This window comes from Apus apus, chromosome 2, assembly GCF_020740795.1.
Source record: "Apus apus isolate bApuApu2 chromosome 2, bApuApu2.pri.cur, whole genome shotgun sequence".
NCBI classification, from domain to species: Eukaryota; Metazoa; Chordata; class Aves; order Apodiformes; family Apodidae; genus Apus; species Apus apus.
The window spans coordinates 7,638,463-7,654,166 of record NC_067283.1 but is presented as its reverse complement, the minus strand read 5'-3'; positions in this window follow the sequence as shown (position 1 = coordinate 7,654,166).

The window sequence follows — 15,704 nt, the reverse complement described above, 5'->3', positions numbered from 1 at the left end:
GAAAAAAGGAGAGAGAGTTTGAGAGAGATTTTTTTTTCCTTAAGTGAAATTAAATCAGGAATCCCAAAGCAAGGTGTTAATACAGCATAATGTCCATGGATGGCAAATAAATCAGGTTTTTTGTTTGCTTTTCTAAGTGATGCTCTTGGAGAAAATTATCTTTGTTCCTCTAAAACACAGTGATTAAAAATTCCTCTGAATTGGATCACCTGCTTTGGAGAATGATTTCTTTTTTTTTCATTACTAAAATATTTAAGAAAAAAAAGTAATTGATTTTCATAAGCCTGATGAGGTCTGCCTTTCCAGGTTTTGTCTTTGCCACCACCACTAACGGGCAGCGTGATTGCAAAGGACAGGATGCCTGTCTATTGCTGGAAAGCAATGTAACATGGTCTGAGCTATCTCTCCTCTCCTCCATCCTTTGCTGATGTGGGCAAGGAGAATATTGCTGTTCTGGAGCATGACAACAACCTGGGAGATCTTTGTCTTCTGTGTACCCAGAGGACACCTCACTGGGAAGGAGCCCCAACTTTACTCTTCCTTCTGTTTTGCATTAAGTTCTTATTCAGAAAAAAAAAAAAAAAAAAAAAGATATTGTTTCAAGTAGGAACCTCACACAATAAAATGCATTTTTTGTACAACCAGGAAAAATTCCTGTGAAAATACATTTACTAGGCCTTGAAATAACATACTTTGCATTATGCACATGCTGAAGTGGTGTTTTAAACAGTGAGGGATTTAAGGACTTGTATAAATGTGCCTAAATCAGGTCTTAATTTTGTGAAAATCTGTTTCATGGAGTTTGACAAATCTTCAGCTTTTCTCTTCTGCAAAGTGAACACTACATATCTAATGTAAATGTCCTTAAAAGATGAACAAACAAACCCAAAACATTCAACCAAACTTGCAGTGCTATTCCAGATAAACAAGCTCAGAAGTGACACTGTAGATCATTTTTCAGGTATTACAGTGGTGAGCAATGGTATAAAATCCTACCATCTTATGTAGGGCAGTAAAAAATGTAAGTGATGTAAAATTTGTTTTGGGTTCCCATACCAGGGCTTCACTTTCACCCCTTTGACTTTGCCACATCCCCCTCTGCCACCACCAAAAGCTTTGGCTATGCCAAGAGCAAAGCAGGCAATCAAATTCATGATGTATTACTTGTTGGCACTCTTTTAAGATGACTTAAGTTCTCTTGCTAGACATTTTCTAATTATTTTTCTGCTGCTTGAAGGGGAGGCTATGTTCTGCTTGTCTACATCTTGTTTCCAGACTGCACACACTTTTGCTTTTTAGGCTGATATTAATCATTCTGGGTTTATCTTTAAAGAAATAATCCATTTCCAATATTGTAGTTATTAATTCTTTCAACTCCTTCACCATTTGCTGCACCTGCAGTGCAATGCTACATGGTTTACATTCATTATTGTGCTATTATATGCCTCTAATCTGTTTTGCACAGTTGCATGAATTATTTTTGATAGATGAACAAAGGAGATGTTAATCCAAGGAAGCAATCTACAGAAAATGCTATTGAACAAGAGCAGGAATGTCTGTGCAATTTACCCTACCCAAAGACATAGAGTAAAAACTGGGAGTCATCAGTCTGTGGATATCATCACACTGATGAAGCCAACTGCACTGGGAAGCCATGGACTAAGTTGCTTTGTCTGCTTATCAACCCTTTGGAAACTTTTGCATTATTTCTACTTTAGGCTCTGAACAATAAAGATGAAATCAGTCAAAACACTGTTGGTCATTCTGCAAAATTAAGAGTTACCCAGCTCTCTTGTTCCACTGTGGTCTCCTGGCTGCAGAGCAAGAAGCACATAGGACAACATCTGGGCATGACACCAGAGCTCCACGACCAATGTGCTCCTGCTTCTGGCCAAGTTAATCAAGGCTCATTTGGGAAGCTTCTGCCTGTTGCTTGATTTCATACAGTAATTGCGTGGTTGGGCGAGGGTGTGTGGATGCATGTGTAACTTCTCACCTCACATGAGCCATCCAAAGCAGCACCCATGCAGGCTGGCTGAGGCTGGACGGCACTTCTGCAGATCATCTAGTCCAAACTTCCTGCTCAAAGCACGGCCAGGCAGAGAGGGTTGCTCAGAGCTGAGTCCTCTCATGCTTTAAATATCTCCAAGGATAAAGACCCCACGACCATTCTGGGCAACCTACTCCATTGTTCTACCTTCATGGAAAATGTGTTTGCATATATTTAAATGGAATTTTCTGTATTTCAGTTCATGCTCATTGCCTCTTGTCCTGTCACTGAGAACCACTGAGGAAGGAGAGCCAGACTCCATCTTCTTTATTCTCACCCTTCAGGTGTTTATAAATGCTGATAAAATCCTCTGGGCTCTCCTCTTCTCCAGGATGAGCAGTCTGTCTCCCCATGCCAGCTACTCCAGACCCTTAATCATCCCTGTGGTCCTGCACTGGTCTCGTTCCACTTGCTTCATTCCTCTTTTGTTCCCAAGAGCCCAGACCTGGACCCAGAACTTCAGATGTGTCTCACTAGTGCTGAGAAGAAGGGAAGGATCTTCAGCTGGCTGGTGACATTCCTCCTAGTACAGCCCTGGTGACTGTTGGCTTTCTTTGTTGTAAAGGGCACATTGTTGGCTCATGGTAAACTTGTTGCCCACCAAAATGCTCCAGAGCCTTTTTGAAAACTGCTTTCTTGTGGATCAGCCTCCAACCTTCACTCGTGTGTGGTAGTATTTCCTCTAGGTCCAGAATTTTGTCGCCTGGGGAAGATGAATTCTCCTGAAGAATAGCCTTTAATTAACTTCATTAATTTCCTGTTTGCTCATTTTTCCAGTCTATTGAGTTCTATCTGAGTGACAGCACAACCATCTGCCATATCAACCACTCCTCCTAGTTTTTGTCATCTGCAGACTTGCTGAGAGTGTACTCTGTTCAGGTCTTTAATGAAGAAAGGTGTTCCAAAATATTTTACCTTGTAACAACTGTTAGGGCCCACCATGGGTCACTGGCCTCCAGCCAAACTTCATCTGCTTCTCCAAGATGCAACATGCTGCCTCCCATCCACTGCCACCCCAATATGGTCACTTTTTTCCATACTGAAATGGACGTGGTGAACTATACTTCGGAGGTAACTTTCTCTGCCCATTGAACATAGAAGGAACTTTGCATGATTTACTTAACTTTAGCTGGTTAGATTAAGTGAAGTGAGTCCCATCCTTAAGATTCATGTTTTAGTTGCTATCTTCTGTAGTTTGCACAAGCACATAACAACAACCTTCTTCCGAATACCTCATGCCCCAGCCTTTTTGAAACATAGTTCCTCACACAAAGCAAGCAGGTAGTTAAAGTGGCTTCCTATTTCTAAATAATGCAATAACTGGGCGAAATTGGTCATGCTGAGGCTGGTAGAAGCTTTGTCACAGTCTTCAACAGCAGCAGGATTTCAATATCTTCTTTCTGCCTGCATGTCCATGCCAGGACATCCAGGAAGAGTGGTGGCCACATGAGGTACAGATGCACGTCTGATTCACTGCATTTTTTTTATGCTCTCAGTTGTTCATGAAGGGGGATTCTTCAGAAACACTAACTAATTTCCACCAGTTCTACTAAAGCTTGCAGCAAACTTCTTTCAAGAGACATGCTTACATGTTTTGGATGCTAATTATATGCCATACATGCTTCATCCTTGATAAGAGACCCATTCATTGCTTGTGTTTCAGCCTCAAGTCCCTGATGTATCACTCAATAAGTTTCAGTTCTGGAACTGTAATCTTAAAACCCCACTTGCTCACAGGGCATGTAATAACATTCAAAAACCTCCATCATGCCAGATAAGTTATCCTTCCTACTTCAGTGAACACAAAACTGTACTCTCTTCTAAGGTTGCTTAACTTTCAGCTGTTAAAACTGAAGTAGTCACTTACCAAAAGCACTTACATACGTCGCAGAAGTAATAAAAAGCTAATGTCTCTTCATTTATTTATCTTCTGGGCCTAAGAGATGGCCTGAGTGCTGGCTCATGCAGCACTGGGAGACAGGGGTAACTCTCAAGTATGGGTACAGATAAGTGCGTATATTACTGCACATTACTGATAAATGTACATGACTGCAACAGAGGCAACAAGGCTCACTGTGTAACTGGGAAAGGGCCAGGCCTTCAGCCCTGCTGAGGAAAAGTCACCCTGGTCAAATGGGCTGGAGGCAACAGATCAAGAACAGCTTGATCCTACATGGTGAAAGCCTCACCCCATCAAACTTAAACCCTTGCATAGATCTGCAGCCACCCGTACACCCACTTCCCATACACGAAGCATTATTGTCAACAGATTATCAATTATAGCTCCTCAGTGTTAACTCTCATTCAGAGCTCATTCAGCTTTTTGTGAGTGATCCTATTTTCCTATTCATAACATTAACAAATAATCACAGTGTTCAGTCAACCACATGATGTGAGGAAATCATCTGAAGGTTTGAAAGAGAGGCAGGTGGGTGCTTTTTCTCTCTGGTCTGGAAAGCAGGAAAGCAGGAGTTGGCCATTGATTTACTGTTGCCTGAGGAAGGGGAAAGCTATAGAACAACCAGAGATACTGGAAGGACTGAGAGCAGCCCTGCCAGGACTGAGAGTAGCCCTGCAAGACTTGGAGGTGCTGGTGGGTTAAAAGCTGGGCATGAGCCAGCAATGTGCACTCACAGCCCAGAAAGCCAACAATAGCCTGGGCTGCATCACAAGAAGTGTGGCCAGCAGGTCAAGGGAGGTGATTCTCTATCTGCTCTGATGAGACCCCACTTGAAGCAGTGTGTCCATTGCTGAAGCCCCCAACACAAGAAGAACATGGATCTGTTGGAGTGAGTCCAAAGGAGGGCCATGAAGATGATCAGGGGGCTGAAGCACCTCTGCTATGGAGACAGGCTGAGAGAGCTGGGACTGTTCAGCCTGGAGAAGAGAAGGCTCCGGGGAGACCTTAGTGCAGCCTTTTAACAATTAAAGGGGGATTATAAGAAAGATGGGAACAAACTTTTTTAGCAGAGCTTGATGCAATAGGACAAGGAATAAGGGTTTTTAACTGAAAGAGGGGAGATTTAGACTAGATAGAAGGAAGACATTTTTTACCATGAGGGTGGCAAAACGCTGGAACAGGTTGCCCAGAGAAGTGGTAGATGCTCTATTGCTGGAGACATTCCAGGTCAGGTTGAATGGGGCTCTGAGCAACCTGATGTAGTTGAAGATGTCCCTGCTCACTGCAGGGGAGGCTGGACTTAGATGACCTATAAAGATGCCTTCCAATCCCAGACATCCTATGGTACTCATCTTTTCTCTGGGCAGTAAATGTTAAAAACATATTTGAGTTGTTTTGAAATAGCTGTTTTCTTGTTGTTTTGGTTTTGAGTTTTTTTCTTAAATTTATTTATTTGAGACATCAAATAGACTGCTGCAAGTTTTCAACATTCTCTCAGCTTTCATTACAAAAGTCTTGAAAACAAAGCCTGTGGGCATTGCATTTATATGTTCTTTTTTACTGGTGAAATGCAGCTCACTGACAATTTTTTCCAGTGGGTCACTACTTTGCCCTTGAGAATGTAGATTCAAGAAAGACTTTTTTTTTTAATTACTTCTTGTTCTTCAAAAAGTCAAAAAGGCTTCTGAAGTTCCCTAGCCACAGTGTGCCAGTCTAGAGGGCTGCTAAGCAGCCACAGACTAATTTAATAATCAGTGAGACAAACTCTTTTCTGATTTATTCCCTATGGAAGCTGGTTGAAATTTTGGAGTTGTGAAAGATGTTAAGTCAGGGCAGGGTTTGTCAAAGCCCTTTCTGTACAATTTTTAGAGGTGTTAAATCAACAGTTTTCCTGCCCTTGCACAGACTTGCAGAGCCCACCCAAGGGTGCTTGCAGAGCTGCTGAGATAGGGGCCATTTCTGTGTTTAGTTGTAGAGATGTTCCTCAGCTCCAGCAGGAATTCCTCTTCCTAAGGAGATATTTGGAAACACTACAATATTGATAATTATCTCCTGAGCCACTATTGAAAGGTGGCACCAAGAGGCAGACTGGCTGTCCTCATGTTCCCATGATTCAGTTTTACCTTTCCACTTCAGTGCCACGGTCCATCCCAGTTCACCTTCCTTGGGCTTCACAGAGGGATGGGAAGGGCTGAGTTTAATCCCAGTTGCCCGGTGAGTTTTCTTGTATCTTCAGCAGTGACTCGTGAGACTCTGGACAAGACAAATTCCTTCTTTGTCAATGCTAGTAGAGAAACAATATTTCCTTTATCACCATTCCAAGAGCACTTGGTCCTTCTCCATCCTTTCTTCAGTGAGCTGCACCCTGAACACTTACTCATCACATTTGCATCTGCAAATCTGCTCTGCCATTTAGTGTTCATGTCTCAGTGCTGTGTCTATCCCATCTCAGATTTAATGAGAAGGTCTACAAGCAGTCACCTCCACATCAGCTCCACAGAGAAGGAAAAACACCAGGCTTATTCCACGGGAAGGAGAGTTGTGTTATTTTTTCTATGTGGAAGGATCAGCTCTTTGAGAACAAGAACCAACCTGGATCTTCTAAGTACACTCTAAGCTGTGACTAGGAAATAGATTATACTGTTCCATCACCAGAAAACATCAGAAGATCTGTGGTCATATTAGGTGGTTTCATTAAAAGGGAGAAATCAAAATGAAACAAAAAGACTTTTTATACATAGCAATCTACTGTTTGATTTCAAGACTTCAGAAGCATTTAATTTCAGAAGTGACAAAATGTTTTGCAGAGATAAGGTAATAATTGCTCAACTTATGTCATTGTCTTTGCAGCACTGTAAAATATATATATTGGCATGTGACAGAGAAACCTAGGCAAAATGAACGTGGACAATATACTCAGAACAAAACATTTTTGTCTTACCAAAGAAAAACAAGAGAAAAAACTCATTTTTATTTTTTCCTGTCATAGTTTGTGAAAATTGACACATTCTTACAAGTATTTCTATTTTAATAAATGTAGGATTTTTTTGTGAAAACCTGATGGATGCAAACTTTATCATAAATCCCACTAAAGTTTCTCTTTTATCTCATCCTTCAATTAACTGTGCCACATCTGTGGAAAATAAGGATAGGAGCATGAAATAAACTTATCATCTAATGGAAAAGACCCAGGGAAATGTGAGGAACCCAAGAGCAATACGTTCTCTGGAACTCTTCTGCTGAGAAGACAGATTACTGGGTCCTGGAACAGTGGCAGTTTCTGGCCATAGATGAAGCATTTCAAGAACTGGATAATTAGCTAAAGTGGTCAGCTATCGAATTTTTCCCACTGGTATGAAAAGTAAGCACATATTCTTTGTCAGGCAGAACAGTAATCAATAGGTAATGGAGAAGTAATTTGTCTGATGACATCAACTGGATGCCAGTCCTTCAGCACCTCTATTAATAAATGCCATGTATCCATGCCAGGAGACTTTAGATGACATTGAGTTTTGAAGTCATGGTATTGACTATGAAATATTTCTAAAATAGTGTCTCAATTCATGTTGCCAGTTTCCACATGAGATTCTAGATCAAATTTGCTTCTTATTTCCATTAGCCATAGCTCAGAGCAGCTCCACTGGCTAATTTCAGTTTGAAAGTAAAGTTGCTGAGGGCAAGAACTTGGTTCACTGCATATGTATCAAATGCAAGTTTAATGCTTTGCAAATTCCTAGCAGGACTCTCAGGGTGTAAGAACATCTCTCTGCTGAAGCCAGATACCTCACCCTGGAGATCTACGTCTCTAAGTCAACGTTCTTCAGAAGGGACTGATCCATTGGTAGCTTTCTCCTCCTTAAAGTAGTTCATTCATTTTTAAAATCACAGAATCACAGAACTGTTGGAAGGGACCACTAAGATCACTGATTCTAACCATCAAGACAAATATAACATGGAAGACCAGTTTTCAGTCTGGATTCTGATTTACCCATGCATATCTTCAGTGAGCAAAGACCCCTCTAGTCACTGGCAAGGTGAGCAGTAGCATCAAATTATTTAACATCCTCAGTGGCAGAGGAGACCTTTCCTTACCTGAAGGACCAAAGAGTCCTGTGATCCCTTCTTGACATCTTCCTCCTCATTCCATCACTCTTCACTTGAGATCTTGGATATAACTTGCCAAAGTGTCTCCCTCTTGCCAGAACAGTTGCAATAGCTGTGAACCATCTGCTTTCTTGTTTTTTCTGTAAAATAGACTGAATTCACCTCATGTCACTTGTGACTTCACTCCAGTCTTATGTGCCCAACATTTCCTCTTTCTTCATCTCAGTTTTATGCCACACTCATTTTTCTAGCCCTCTTCTTCTCTAAGATATATTCTAAAGCCCCAAGCCTCTCATGAGTTCTTGTGGCTGCTCCTACACACAGTGATCATACACGCTTTTATGCTGTTTATTAGTGATATTCTCTTTGAATTCAGTGATGCATATTGGCTCTTTCACTAGCACTCAGAGATCTACAGTTGTGAAATGAATAAACTGTTGACTTTGACAGCTTTGGGAGAGGCCTCTGATGCTGAAAAAGTATCTTATCCAATGGCAGCTGTTCCACAGTGAGGCCTCAGCAAGCTCTTCCAAAATGTGTAGGTATAGATTTAAAGGTAGCCCTTTACAGAGGACTGGAATTCTTCTCATGGCTGCAGCAGGAGGCAAGACTGGGGCTGCAAATTCAGAATTCAGAGATATGATTGTGTCAAACTGGGTGTGACAGCATCCATTAACAGTCGGTTACCTTCCAAGGTCTGATGCAATTCAAACTGAAGTGAGCAGATGTAACACGATCCCAGCACACTCCCAGAGTCTCAGAGGAGTTCTGCCTCTATTCATTTTGATTTGCAAAGCCACTAGCTAATACAAATGAAGAGAAGAAAGAGATAACTGTTTAAATCTGGTTTCAAAAAGAACATTTTAATGTGATTGCCTGGGTGTCAAATTTCCACAAGTATTTGCTTGCTCACAGGATCTGGACACATGCAGTAAAGTAGCATTTTTTAACATGAGTTAAAGTGTAATATTCTTTACTGAGAGACTACCTACTTCTCCAAAATACACTTGCATGTCTATGTATAGATAAAATACTAGGTACTAGTAACAGAAATTATGCCTTATAGCAGACATTCAACGCATAAAGCAACCTGGGTGTTGGTAGGAAAAGCACCTATACTAAAATCTTCCTTCTTTCAGTTTAAGGAAGTTCCACTGCAGTCCACTAGAGTGGCAGGCACTGGGTGTTTCTGAAAACCAGGCTGCTTGCATTTCAAGGCTGTCTCTGGCAACCTCAACCCACTGGCTAAAATTCTGCTGCCAAAGTCCTATGAGAAATGGAGAAAGACTGGGTGTGTTGACACCTCCTAGGTCCCTGGCTCAGCCTGCAAGTGACATTGCTGTCACTCCCTTCTGCTTTTTCCCTTAAACAGGGAGAGGATTATTTTATTATTTTTTCTTTTAATCACCAAAATGAATGAAGAAATTCAGAAATATTGAAGTTTGTTTTTCCAGTTTTCACAAATGAACTCATTCCTACCTGACATGATGGAGCATTTAATTTGAACAGTTTTCAAAATGAAGTTCTTGAGTTATCATTTTGAAGCTACATTTTCCATTCAAAAACAGATCTCAATTTGAAGAGGAGAGGAAAACCAGAAGGCTTTTACAGCCCACCCAAATGCAAAGTAAACATTTCAAAACAAGCACTATGATTACAGTGTAAACAGATGCCCACAGAAACAGACTCCATCACAACCAAAGTGGGGTGGGAGGAGGTCTGCCAAGACCTACAACCTTCACTGTGCATCTAAGGGCAGCGGAGCAGTCGTGGTGGAGGTAAGCGGGTCCATTTTATACTCCTCCTTGCCCATCTCCACTTTCTGCTCCATGAAATCTCTGCCTGTGCTGGTGCTCTTGCCACACACGGCTCTGCTCTAGTGTTGGGAGCTGCTGTCCTCTCCTGGACAGAAACACAGACAAGCTGCTGTGAAACTCAAGGTTCTCTACAACTCTTTGCAATTCCTGCTGTGGCTTTGCTGTTTTGAACATCGTAGTACGTTGCAACTTTAACTTGCATTGCCTGAATGCTTTGCTCTTTCAATCCCAAATCCATAAAACAATACTGCTCCTGTTGCAGCTGGAATTTAACTGTGGACCATAGTTTCCTATTTTGAGTTCTGGCCATACCTCAAGGTATGGCTCGAGCAGAGGGTCAGTGGTTCCTAAATATTTGTTGAGGTGTTCAGTCTGGCAGGTGGGCCTTACTCACTGCTTTGTAAAGCCAGATGGTTCAAATAAAGAGAAAGCTGGTATTAAGGTTTGGTTAGTTATACCAAACAAACAATTATTCCTTCTTCAGCCAGAAATCCTAGCAGAAGCTGTACTTGGATAAAGCAGGTTTTCAGCATGAAAGCACAGGGGCTACCCTGCCCAAGCCTAATGTGAACCAGTTCATATCTAAGGTGTTTATAGTTTTGCAACCTGCTTAACATTTATAGAGGTCTTGCCATTTCCCAAAGATGCAAAAAAAGCATTTCTGAAAATGCCCTTTTGCTCCTTTTTCTGCCTTAAAACTTTGACAAGTATTTTGAATGCCTTATGGAAGCTAAAAAAGTATGAATTTGCGTAGTTATAAGGAATTAAGCCAGGAGCATCTCAGCCAAGTAATTTGTAACCTGTTTCTTCAGGTGACAAAAAGATGTGAAGTGCATGTTGTCTAATTTCCTGTGTAGCAATACTGAAGGAACTGGTATGAGTCACTATATGCTAATGTGCCCAAACACAATTATTTCTTACTCTTAAAAAAACAACCAAAAAAAACCCAGAAAAACCCACTACAAAGGTGCATTCCTTAGTTTCTGCTTCAACCATAGACTTGCAAGGCAGTAATCTTCTTTTGTTTCCATAATGCCTTTCTCCTCAAAGATGAAGAAACACTTGCCTTCATTTTGTTAGGTGTGCTCATACATTAAGCTTAAGCCTGGAAAGACACTGTGGTTTTGACAGGTGCTGATCCCACTTGGCCACAGAATATCCTGGCACACCAGGACTTTTCCAGACAGTTTTCTTTGTGCTCACCAGAGCTAAAATACAGACATGGAATCGATTTTCCAAGGAAATGGCAAAATGGATTGAACAATTTGCAAACTATTTGGAAGCAGTGAGTAAGACTGTTGTTTTTATTGTCTCAAAAGGATTCAGATTATAACATGCTGGCAGTGAAATATGATGGCTATGGAAACAAAACATCCACAAGGATGAGAACACACCTACTTACGGCAAATATCCATAGAGGCTTTTGCCTTCAATATTACTTGAGCTGACGCTTACTACACCAATTTATTACCCCCCCTAGAAAGCATTTTTGGCAAGTTCTTCTTATGTTGTCATCACATTATACCTAAAAGGGGAAAAGAGTCATTAAAATTGAAGTGCTTTAAAAAGATGCTTTAAGATGATCTTTGATGAACTATAGACATCTAAGTAAATAATGTGTGTTTAATTACAACTCATTAAAGAACCAGAAAAGTTTAGCAACTAAGAGGGATTTTTATCTTAACTCACTTGGAAAACAAATTCATCAGGGACAGATCCTGTGAGAGCAGAAATGATAGAGGAGCTGAAGACATTTTTTTCTTTAGCTTGGGATATTGGAATATGACAGACAAAGCAATATCCTCAGCACATTGGATGACAACTTTTGCACTAGCCTAATATAACTGAGGGGAGTGTGTGTGTATGCTGCACTGACCACAGGAGAGGGAATAAACAAAAAAGGTACATAGTCCTGTGGCTAATCAGGTCTAAAGATGTTTGGTCTCAGCTCTTACACAGGGTCTTTACATCTGACCTTGGAAAAAGTACCTGTGATAAAATTTTCCAACACTCAGGTCCTCGGAGTCCTTAAATCTGTGGAGTGAGATACTTAAACTCTTTTCAAAAATGCATCAACAAAAGTTAGACAATACCAGTTCCCAGACTTAGACAATTTGCAGAATATTTAGTCTTTTTGTTCCCACCATCACTTGTAGCTCTGTCTCCTAAGTATGCCCTATCTGCTTGTACTGTGAGCTTCCCTCATCAGAGGTGATCCTGTTTTGTGCATTCCTCTGTGCATTACTGTCACGATCCGGTATGCCACAATTACTCATGCAATAACATGGTTCTGCAGTCTTGTGTTCCATCTTGTCTTGTGTTCCTGGCTTGATTTTAAAGGAAGTACAAACCCTTACTCAGATTATCTTATGATTGGAGTACAGAAAATGTCTTTTCTCTCTTCCCCCTTTCCGCTCAGTTTGCCACCTCTTCAGTTTGATACCTAACACTGTGGAAGTTCAGGTTTCAGGCTTTAATTCAGATAGGGCAATTACAGACCTCAGCTTGGTGCCCACTTCCACAAAAACTTCAGGAATTTGATTATTCTTACTGCCTTGTCACTTCTCACCAATTTGACTGAAACTAGGCAATGGTTCAAAAATTAATACACACACAAAAACAGACTTAGGTGCCTTATTGAGCCTCAGGAGAGCAATCAAAAAAATAATAATAGCAATAACAATCAGAAATATTCTAAGGTGGAATACTTTCAGAGAAAGGAAAATTGGAAGAAGGAGAGAATCACACTAATAATGTAAGTGTTCTGTCATAAACTGATTAAATAGGACAACAGCAGAGCAATGCTGTTGACTTGGTGGGTGTCTGATCAATGTGAAATTGCTCTCTGTGACTAGGAAAAAAGCCTATTAAAAAAAAAAAATCAGACTTCTAATTCTAGTTCTATTTGGGCAGGTCTAATGATAAATAAAAGTTCTGTGTATTTTGTCATCTGCTATCAGGGTACTCAGGGATTTTCTTGGGAGGTAGTGATGGCATAGTGTAAGAACAAGGGATATGAAGCATAAAATCTTTTTAAACTGCATTCAGATTATCAACTCCAATATCTTTAATAATTTCAGGGTGTTAAAGAAGCAAATGCCACAATCTCAAAATGGCAAAAAAATGCCAGACCATGAGTGTCTTCCAGGCTGTGTGGCTGAGCTACAGGTGTTCAGTAGTATAACAAACACAGGTTGGTTACACAGGTCAAGATAAAATCTTGATGAAGGAAACAGGTCATACAGGGTGCTGCCCTGAGTGGCAACACTTATGCAGAACAAGTATCTGATCATGATACTGAAGAAGACAGCGACAAAACTTCAAAGGAAACAGGACTTCAAAGCAAGCAGCACTGAGCCAACGTTACGCAAAGGATCCAATCAATTTTTAATAAACTCTTTGTGGATCAATCGATCTCTCAGATTTGTCGTCACCAGTGGTACACTCACTGCAACACTGATTCAGATGTTCCACAAGACTTATGATTCCTAGATAAGGCACAAATCCAGTGTGCTTTATAATGACCAATGTAGAGTCTTTCATGCCATAGCAAAGTACATTCTGCTGAGAACTACATAAATATCAATTAGTCTGTCTATAAGCACAGCCACAGAAGCTATTTTTCATGTGTGGGATGACACAACAGTATCCTAAGTGGTGGGGAAATGGCCTTTTACATGTATGAAAGTGAAATAAATAAGGAGCCACTGTGATAACATTCTGGTCCAGCCAAGTGCCTGGTTAGCAGTGACGTGGTCAAACTGAGAGCTGGAGCTAAAGCAGGTTGACAGACGGCCACGTTTTAACCTTCATTTGTTGCACTCCATGCTGTACACCTGCCCTGCATCCCAATCTGAGCAGACTGATGGCAAATAATGAAAAATAATCTCCATCCTGCCATGAAAATTCAACACATTTGCGAAAACAAGAGTTCTCATATGATTTTGCTTCCAGGACCTGGAGTTGTTCCCACTTATGCCCATCATAAGACTCTCGGTGACTCACTGGAAGCAAGATGAAAGGTAAATAAGAAGGCGAGTTTAAAACGTCTGTCATCCATGAAGGCATTATTGGGGCTGTTGGGCTGGAAGTTGTCTGTGCACTCCAGAGATGATGGCTGTTGGGAACCCAGAAGCATGTGAGAGAGGTATGTCCCCTGAGACCTCTGCTTGTTGGTTTTGTTACAGTGATTTTGCTCTGTGTGTTTTGTAATAACTGGAGCTGGCCACTATTTTTCAATTAACTTTATTTCTTCAGCGACACAGTGAGGAAAAGGAAGAAGGGGGAGGCTGGCAGAGGAATCAAGTAAGTAGGAGAGTTCTTCTTCCAAGGGAACACAATAATAATTTATATTTTCTGATGGCAACTTCAGAATGAAGTACTTCCTCACAAATCAGTATTTCACAATACTGGCAACTTCCAAGTTGCACTTTTATTTTCAGAGCAACAGTGAAAAAAAATAAAAATCCTTTCCAGAAGTACTGAATGAAATCTTTGCAGAACTTGTGCAATTTTAAAACATGGGCTTGTTTCATTTTGAGATGCAAACAAATATTAAGGCATTGAGATCTTCAGTATGGAAATTCCCATCTCCACGTTGTTCTGGTTTTAAACTTTTCTGCCTCTTCTTCCACTACTCTTGAAACCTCAAATGGAAATGTGAACTCAGGTACAGAAAGCTTTTGTTCTTGTAATTGCTGTTCATGTAAAAATCCAGCAGAAGAAACAAAGGCAAGCAAACATTTTTTCTCTCAAAAAAGTTCTCTTGACATTTCCTCTTACACACTTGTGTCAGTTCCTTTACATCCGTACCCTACAACCTCAAAGGGAGGCAAATTTGATGTGGGCATTCTCAAATGTTATTTTTCAAAGTCAAACTCCGTTTCTCTTTATAAAGTATAACATTAAAATAATAATTAATAAAAAGTAATTAAAAAAAAAAATCAAGTTGCTGATTCCCCAGGATGAAGCCTAAATATCTTTGTGTCTGAGAGACCTTATTTTTTATGCTTAAGAACTCCCTTCCACACAAGTAAGCTTATGCAAAAGCTTATGCAAGGGCTCAATTCTGGCTGGTGCTGAGCACTGTCCATCTGGTCTGAGAGAGCACATGAACATATGCATGATTTCAAGCATGTTGATAGTCACAGTCCCCAACTAAAGCCCAAGCTGAAATGATTCTGAGAGCAGAGCAACCTGGGCATTGATTTCTTCCATTCTGATCTGAGATGTATGAGCTACAGGATACATTTTTTCAGGCAGCTATTTCAAAAGGCATTCAGGTGGTCTAGATTATTCCATATAGATCCAAATCCCCTGTGACCCTTTCTATATCTCATGGCCGTTTATGACACCCAGGGTCAATTTATCTGTTGAGTTCTAGAAGAGCTGTCAATAGAAAAGTTCCAATTTGGAAGGGATCTCTGCAAGTTCATTTAGTCCAACTCCCTGTTCAAGAAGGGAACCTCCTTCAAAGTTATATGGGTTGCTTAGGGTTTTGTCCAGGTAGGCTTTTAATATCTACAAGGACAGAGAGTCTGCAGCTTCTCTGAGCCCCTGCTCCAGTGCCTCTTAAGGCTTATCCTTCATGCTCCTGGTCCTGACCACCTCAGAGCCCAACTGCAGGACTTTGTTCAGCCTTTTAACATCTTTCTCGCACTGGCAGCTCTTACCTTGGGGACTGTGGATAACTCCTACCAGAAACTTATAGCCCTTGAAAAGATCATCTTTTGCCTTGTTTCTCTCTTGCACCCTGCCCAGCACCCAGGCTAGGGCCAAGCCCAGGAGCACTGTGTGCTGTTTGCATCCATACACGGTGCTTTCTCCATCTCCC